This window comes from Prinia subflava, chromosome 5 (assembly GCF_021018805.1).
Source record: "Prinia subflava isolate CZ2003 ecotype Zambia chromosome 5, Cam_Psub_1.2, whole genome shotgun sequence".
Lineage (NCBI taxonomy): Eukaryota > Metazoa > Chordata > Aves > Passeriformes > Cisticolidae > Prinia > Prinia subflava.
Window position 1 is genome coordinate 60,568,489 of NC_086251.1, and position 9,021 is coordinate 60,577,509.

Here is a 9,021-nt window from a genome sequence, read left to right on the forward strand (position 1 = left end):
CCCCTGGCTGGTCCATTTCTCAATCCCTAACCTGATCGGCCAAGTTGTGTAACCCCTTGCCTCCCCTCTATAAAAAGCCCTGCTTTTCCAGGCTTTCCAGTCTTTTCTCCCCAGATCCCTCTGAAGAATACAGCTCCTGGAGATCTCCACCTGAAGGCTCCATCCTTTTATTCCGTGTTGCCCAATCCTGCGGCTTTCACAAAAGACCTAAATCACTCCAGCGGCTTGGAGGTGCCTGTGCCCCCCAGGGCCTTTTCAGGATGCCAAGGTCACGGCACTCCTAACCACCCCTCACAACAGTTCTCCAGAAAAGGAGAGGAACAAAAGGAATAAAAGCTCTCCTATGGGAGGAGAAGGGCACCTGTGGGGTCCTGTGGCATTCTCTGCTGGTCACTGAGTGTGCTTCACTAGGAAATGGGCAATAGTTTATTGGTACTGTCACATCACAGGCGGTAAAAACAACAACAAAATAAAGAGAATTGCCAGGAGATCCAGGGATATGAAGTGAAGGGCAGCTGCTTCCACTCAGGAAAGGTCATTGGATTGTAATAGTTACGATGAAAAGGTCAATTGAGTGGTGATTGAAGTCAAAGCAAGAGAGGGAGCAGGAATCAAAATGCAACCCCCTGCACAGCAGGACAAGCCTGCAGTGTACCTGCAGTCTGAGTATCTCACAGCTGGTGCTTTCCCTTCCAGGTGAGTGAAGAGACAGCTTGCCCAGGGCTGGGAGTTTGCAAAGGAGATCCCGTGGCTTGGCAGGGTGGGAATTACAGAGGAGAGCTGTACTTTGTTCTGGAGGAGCTGAAAGAGGAATCATAGGATGGTTTAGGTTGAGACCTTAAATACTATCCAGTTCCACTGCTGCCATGGCAGGGATACCTTCCACTATCCCAGGCTGTTCCAAGCCATGTCCAACCTGGCCTTGGACACTTCCAGGGATGGAAGCTGGGGCAGTCACTGTCCGTGTGTGACACTGTGGGTATGCCTGTGCCTGCTGTTCCCTGGGATTGACTGGAATACAGGCTGGCTCTCCCAAGCTCTGCACAGGTGGATTTCCTGCACTTTACTGTTTATGTGCAGGTGAGGGTGGGAAGCCAAGCACAGGTGGGTGAGATTCTGATCGGGTGCCACAGAGAGGCAGAACAGATACTGAGCAGCCTTGGGAGGGAGGGCTGGTGGGGCCATGGGAGGGACGTGAGGTGCTCTGCGGGTGTAAGAGTGGCTGCAGTTTGTTCAGCTGTGCTCCTGTGTGGCACGAGTGAGGATTTAAGGTGGGCCTCACCCTTGGAACAAAACGGAAGGTGAGTCATCCCCTGCACTTGTTAGTTGGCACAGTTGTGTCAGCTGCAGTTTAGGTGATGTACTGCAAGGTCTAAAGAAATCAAGCTCAGCTTCCTGTAGGAAAGCCTGCACAGAGGGGTTTATAAATGCTGGAAATTTGGCTTCTACATGTGTAACTCCAATTTAGTTCCATTCTCTGCAGGAGCTTCCCTTAGGGCAGGTAAGTGCTTCTCTGGCAGCAGAAGGACAGCTGTGGAGATGATATAATTTGTTCCCACCTCCTCCAGAAGGGAACTGAGCCAAGGGAATTGGTCCTGTGTGCTGAGCTGGCCTCGAGGCTGGTCTGGGCACACAGTTTAAATGATAACTGCTGGGGAAGAGACTTTTTCTGGGTTCTGAGAGGCAGCTCTGGTGTTCCTGAACAGCAGTCTTGAACTGCTAAATATGTAGGTGTATAAGTTCCTACAGTACAGCAGGGAAAAGGAGTTGTTGTTCTCAAAATGCGAATCTGGGATCAACATCTTGGGGAACTGGCATTACTCTCCGGGCTGTAGAGTAAGGGAGTGCACTGCCTTGGTTTGTGCTGTGTTGTGGAAATATCAATTCCAGCATTGCTTTAATAAATACAGTTCTGAAGTACAAGGACCCCCTGGCTTTAGCTTTTGACTTTTCCAATTAATACACATTTGTATTTGGCAGGTTTCTATATTGAAATGTTGAACATAAGGCTGAGCAATTGCATAGATCAAGTTTTCTATTAACACTCAAGTTTCATTTTGTGAGAAGCAGCAAAGGGTGAAATACCAAACTGAATATTTTCTGGTGTTGGTTCGGACACTGCTGCCATGTCATCGGCCTGTTGGAGTGATTCCTCAGGGGGCCACCAAGTTGATCAGAGGGACCAGAGGGCACCTCTGCTGTGAGCAAAGACTGAGAGAATTTGGATTGTTCAGCCTGGAAAAGAGAAGGTTTCCAGCACCTCAAGGGACCCTAAAAAGAAAGATGGAGAGAGAATATTTACAGGGGCCCGGAGTACCAGGACGAAGGGGAATGGCTTCAAACTGAAAGAGTAGGTTTATATTGAGTATCTGAAAAAAGGTTTGACTGTGAGGGTGGTGAGGCACTGGCACAGATTATCCAGAGAAGCTGTGGATTTTCCATCCCTGGAAGTGTTCAGGGCCAGGTTCGACAGGGCTTGGAGCAACCTGGGCCAGTGGAAGGTGTCCGTGCCTATGGCAGGGGGAACCAGATGATCTTTAAGGTCCCTTCCAACCCAAACCGTTCTGGGATTCCATGATTGTAAGTTCACATCAATGCAAACTTGGGCACCGTTCCCCTCCAGCTCTTGCAGGCTTTTTCCATGTCTGCTGTTCTTCTGGGTGCTGTTAAGATGCTGTGATCCTGTGTGGATAACAGGCTGTCCAGTGCAGTGTGTATGTGCAGCATCCTGTGCAGCCTCGCCGTGCTCTGTGTAACCTCCCTGTCCTTGCTCTGGCCATGAAGTGAAGGGGATGATTTCAATGCATTTGCATAGATGTGGTTAATCAGAGTGGCCCATTGTGTCCCACTGCGGGGGGATTGTCTCCACTGGACTGTCCTGTCGTGTTTCATTCCTTCAGGGACTGCAAACATGCTCTGGGTTAACCCTGTTCACCTCTGGAGCAACATGAGGTGTCTCCTACAGAACGTGATGAAGCTGGGCAGAAACTCCCCTGACAGCTCTCACAGCTCCTCAGCAGGGGACAGAGGGGAGACAGCAGCAATTATCATCCAGAGGGACTCTGAATGCAGAACAGATGTAAACACTGGGAAAGCAGCACGTCTGTCTGTCTTTCACGGCAAATTTACTCCCGTGACAGGGAAGTCCTGTTCAGGCTGTTTGAAAGGCACACAATGGCACCCCCATTCCTGCTGTTCCATGCCATGAGCCCCATGAATGCAGCTTTTCCTTTTCCTGGAGCCCTCAGCTCAGCAATTAATATAATGCACCCTTGAAATCCCTGTGCCAAGCAGCAGCTGGTGTTGTCACCTCATTTCTGTGGAAAATGGGAAGACAGCAGAAGAAAATGGGGCAGAAAACATTGAGTTGAAAGGGAAAAGGGGCACCAGACATCCTGTACTTTCACTGAGCCTTAGAGGATGGAAGCAGGGCAAAAATCAGGGGTCATTGTCCCTATGGAGCTGAAGAAGGAACAAGAGATCTAGCATTTCTTCAAAATAATGTCTAATTTTAAATACCCACTGTTGGAAAATGGTGCAGGATAATTGGAAGGAGAACGTGGCTGCCTTGCTCACAACTGCAGTCAGCCTGGCCATCTGCTCTGCCAGCAGCAAATCCTGGATTGATCTGCGAGTGTGATTAATTCAGCGAGGACGGCGGGATCAGGGGATCAGCCAGAGACAATATTTATACCCTACCTCCAACTGTGAATGTGCAATTGTTTGGTTCAGGAGTACAAAACAAATTGTATAGCTGTATTACTGGGAGACTAGAAAAACAGAAGCATTCCCTCAACAGCTGTTCTTTCCTTGGATGGCCCCATTCCAGGGTCTGTAAGTACAGTTTAATCCAACCCCCTTTCCCTGTCTGGGAGGTGAACAAAGCTGTTCTCATCTACAGAGAACTTCTGCATCTTTAGTGCTGCTGCCTCATTGCTGTGGTTTAGTCCAAAAACCTTGGAGGTGCTGGCTCTGTGCCCTCGTGCTCATGGCCTGTGGATGTGGAATGTGAGTCAGCCACTCCACCCAGGCTGAGGTTACTGCTGGGAGAACCAGTGCAGACACAGCCAGAGCGGAGCTGGACTTTAAATATCAAGAACAACCAGTGAGGTGGATTTCTAGCACTGGTACAGCTTTGAGCTGATTTGATAATACGGATGTAGCTGGAGAGATCAAAAGCAAGATTTGTGAAGGAATTTAGATGTGGATGGAGGTTTTTGAAATCCTATTTAGTGTGATTGAAGCGTGTAAATACATATTGGGCCTGAAAGTGCCATACTAAGGGCCACAAGGGATGTCTGCAAGAGAACAGGAAGACCAAAGTCAGAGCCCTCCACAGCTTATTTTTTCTGATACAAAGCTGAAGTTGTATGTATCTTGCCTCCTTTTGGGCAAAAATAATCAGGATGTTAATCCCTTGAAGTGTTCCAGGCCAGGTTGGACAGGGCTTGGAACAACCTGGGATAGTGGAGGGTGTCCCTGCCCATGGCAGAGGGTGGAGCTGGATGATTTTAAGGTTCCTTCCAACCCAAGCCATTCTGGGATTCTAAGAGCTAAGGACTAAGAGTGACATTTTTGGAGTCACTATTGCTACAGCTAGGCTAATGCACAACGTTTTGGAAAATCCCCCTCTTTGTTGATGGGGAGCCAAATCCTGAAATGCATTATAATTTTTTTTTAAAAATACCACTCTTGGTCCCTTTTCTATCCACACACTGTTATCATGCTCAGAATTGTGTGAAAGCCATTAACAGGAACTCTACCCAGCATGAGAAAAACAAACTCTGTCATTATGAGGACAGGTTGAGTATTCATTATTTAGCCTGTTAAATGAAAACTGTTGCCATCTGACCATGAATGTTGGAGGGATTGAGGCCACGGGTGGATTCTGTAATGAGTCGTGGTGAGATGCCTGGCAGCGCCTGTGTTCTGAAATTGGGTTTTAAATGTGACTGTTTCTCTTGAGACTGGCTTTCAAGTGCAATGGAATTTATAATGTTAATTTGTTTATATGATCACTACTAAATGGGAGAGCCTAAGCAGGGATTCTGGCTGTGAGTTAATTAGTGCAGTAGGAAAGGGTATTTGCCAGTGTGGAAGGGGAGTTGGGGCATGTGCAAGTGCAGGGCTCTGTTTATCCTGCTGATCAAAGACTGAGCCAATGTCTGTTAGTGGCTAAAGGGGGTGAGTGAGGGAGGAGTTCTGTGCTCTGGCTGCTCCTGGTGTGCATTTACAGGTGTGCAGAGAGGTGACCTTGGCTAGACTCTGTTAGTGATATTCTGAGAGTCTCTGCTAAATTCACAGAATCACAGAGTGGTTTGGGTTGGAAGGAACCTTAAAGCTCATCTCATTCTACCCCCTGCCATGGGCAGGGACATCTTCCACTATCCCAGGTTGTGCCAAGCCCTGTCCAAGCTGGCCCTTCCAGGGATAGGGCAGCCACAACTTCTTTGTGCCAGGGCCTCACCACCCTCACAGGAAAGAATTTCTTCCAAATATCCAATCTAACCCTGCCCTCTATCAATTTGAAGCCATTCCTCCCTGTCCTGTCACTCCATGCCTGTATAAAAAAATCCCTCCCTCTCCTTTTTATGAGCCCCTTGAATTGTAGATAAATATTCAGATTTTCCTCTCCTGAAAACCCAGTAAGCCAAGTCTATTGAAGTCAGTGGGATTTTTATTACCACGTTCAATAGTATTAGATTTCTCCTTGATATCTGTAACTGAAATGACAATTTTTAATGTTGAAGGATGCGCTTTATTACCTGTGCATAATTCAGAGAAATTGCTCCATAATCTTTCCTCACAGTTCTCTGCCAAAATCTTCCACATGAACAGCCTGTAACACACTGAATTATGACTCATTTTACGGCTGTTTTCCGATAAGGACAAGTACTTGAGAGGGATTTAAGATGAAGTGAACAGACATTGACATTTTCCCTGGGGATTCCAGTCAGGATTAAGCTCTGTGTCCAGACTAACAGGGAAGTGCCTTAAGAGCTGTGGGCCATCTCCAGAGCTCCTCTGTGACTTCCTGACATTGTTTACAAAATTTAATCAGAGAAGATACTCAGCCATTGTTTGATTTGAGATACCAAATGGATGTGAAATGAGAATTGATGAGACCCTTTTCTACAGAATTTGCTTTTCATTTCCGTTTGTGATATCTTTAAAAATCTGTGCTACAAGAAATCCTTCAATGCCAAAATCTTTGTTGTGCATGATTACAGCTCCCTTCCGCTTCTCCTGACAGGATAATTGCGGTTGAATGGTGTGCCAGCACCCGAGGGAATAAAACACTGCATTCCTTGAGGCAGAACCAGGATTAATTGCAAATGCCAGTGGTTGACACACCTTTTTGCTTCTGATAGTGCACATCCCTGTTGCACAGCTTCTTCATGTCTAAGAAATCATCAAATACAGAAGTATCTACCTCAAATGGATCAAACTGCAGTGGAAAACCAGCATTCCACAGCCGCAAGGTGTAACAGGATCCTGCACACATCCTCTGTTTCTGTGCCTCCCACAGCTCTTCTGAGGCAAACTGGCCTCCTGATGGCTTTGGAAAAGCCTGAACCAGGGAGTTTGAATGCTGGACATCAGGTTTTCCAGCACAGTCCAGTCCAGTGTCTGTGGGAATAAGTGTGCCTGAGCAGCTCAAGGGTAGTCCAAATAACAAATAGACAATTTGCTAATAAATAAGGTTAAAGAAGCATCAAGTGATATGACAAAAGCTCTGATATTGCAGAGAGAGTGCACCAATTGTTGTTTGTGGCTCCTCAGGAGCGAGGGATGAGGAATGGTTGGAAGGTGACTGTGATGCACTGCCAGGGCCTCTCTTCCTAACCCATCCTGTCACCTTGAGCTGGAAGGAAACCACAACAGGCTCAGCCCTTACTGAAGTTCTCACTGCCTGGTGATCTCCTTGTCTATCCTACTTGCAAGGCGATGGGAAAGCTCCTGGGACCGAGTTGGGAATGGCTCAGAGCAGCTGCCTGGGCTGCAGTACCCACCTCACACTCTCCTGGCCTTGTGTTGTCTTACCTTCTTATTGATCTCAGTCACAGAATTAGACTGGTTCAGATTGGAAGAGCTCTCAAACTCCATCTTGTTCCAGCCCCCTGCCACGGGCAGGGACACCTTCCACTAGAACAGGCTGTTCAGGGCTCATCTTCACTAAAGTTTATTTTGAAATCTGTTTTCTTGGTTTCACAGAGAAGTTTCATGGGTCATAATGACAGCACAGTGGTTTTATTTAGAGTAGTTTGTGGACTGAAGATGAGTGATTTTATACTGAAACATCAACTTTATTTCTGCAATAGTTGATGTCTTAAAGACAGCTCATTTGCTACAGTTTTTCCTGTATTTTGGTGAAGGAAATAAAGTTTCTGCTCATCTCTCAATGTGACACTCCATTAATTGTGTATAAAGTTTTTCAGCAGATAACACCAGAAAATATTATTTGGTTTGGCAGCTGTTGGTTTTATGGAAATCATCCCTCACTCTGTTCCGGAGGAAACGATTGCAGCAATGTCACCCTGGCTTGCCTTTACTGCAAGGTGTCATTGCTAAACTGAAACAACTTTTACATGACCTTTTCAAAGGAAAGTGGGGTGATCTTCTCCAACTGCGTTCTCATCTTGCTGTTTCCTTTGGGCAGGCTCCAAGTTGTATTGATTTGGGATTGTATGACCAGCCTTCCCTTCCCCAGGGCTCACACAGCACTGCCTTCTCCAGTATTTCTTCCTAAATTTGCCATCTTCCCTTTCTCCAGATGTAGCTTGTGCTGAGCAGGGAATCTTACATGGTCAGGTAGGGATAGGACAGATGTAAACTAAAAGAAGGAAGATTTAGATGAGGTATTAGGAAGAAATTCTTCCCTTTGTTAGAAATGAGGCATTTGACATGGTCAATATATCAAGCAGCAATTCAATTTAATAATTAATTAATTAGCCTGGTAAAGTGTAAGCAAAGACAGCACGCTGGGTACAGTGGTAGGGGTTTTCCCTTCTGACTGCACACCCATTGCTGGACTTGCTGGGATTTTATTGGCTATATTCATACATATTCATAAGCTTTCTCAGCAGTTTCTATGTTTAGTTTTAACGTTACAATTCAATATTTAACAGTCATAAATTCATATTTTGTCTTGTACAATTCTATAGGCTATTGTGATCTATTTCAATATTTCAATATTCTAGGATGTACATCTAGGATATATTTTTCAGATGGTGGGGTTTGGCTTCCAGATGTGGGGATCCTGTTTCTATTTTCCAGGTCCATCAATGTCTGATAGTGATGTCCAGTTTCCCTCTTCAGAAGCCATAAATCAGTGAGCTGAAGTCTTGTTTTCGTGTCTAGGATGTTTTCCTACCTTCTGTGCAAGGCCTGGGCCCCTTCTTACTTTCTTCTTTTGTCTAAAAGCCTTTTTACAATCTAAAACTACAGTTAAAAATCCTTTAATACAAAGCAAGCTTCTAAGTTTATAATTAAAAGACACTTATTACAGAATAGCTTGAGACTTATAATAGGTAATTGCAAGCAAAAGATTTATTCAAAAACTTCCTTCTATGCTTTCCTCAGTTGTTTATTAGAACTCATCTTTATAACTGTCCCATGGTCGTGTTCTACAACTACAGTTACACAGATTTTCTTTATTTTCCTGACACGAAACATAATTTTATTTCACATTTTTGAGGGTGGTGAGGCCCTGGCATGAGTTGCACAGAAAAGCTGTGGCTGCCCTATCTCTGGAAGTGTTCAAGGCCAGGTTGGACTGGTCTAGTGGAAGGTCTACCTGCCCATGGCACTGGGTTGAAAATCAATGGTTTTTAAGTTCCCTTTCAACACAAACTCCTGGAAAAGCTTGCAGTCAATGGCTTGGACAGGTTTCCCCTAGGCTGGGTTAAGAACTGCCTGGATGGCTGGGCCCAAAGAGTGGTGGGGAATGATGCTGCACAATGGTGGCGTTTCCCAGGGATCAGTGTTGGGCCCGGTCGTGTTTAATTTCTTTATTGATGA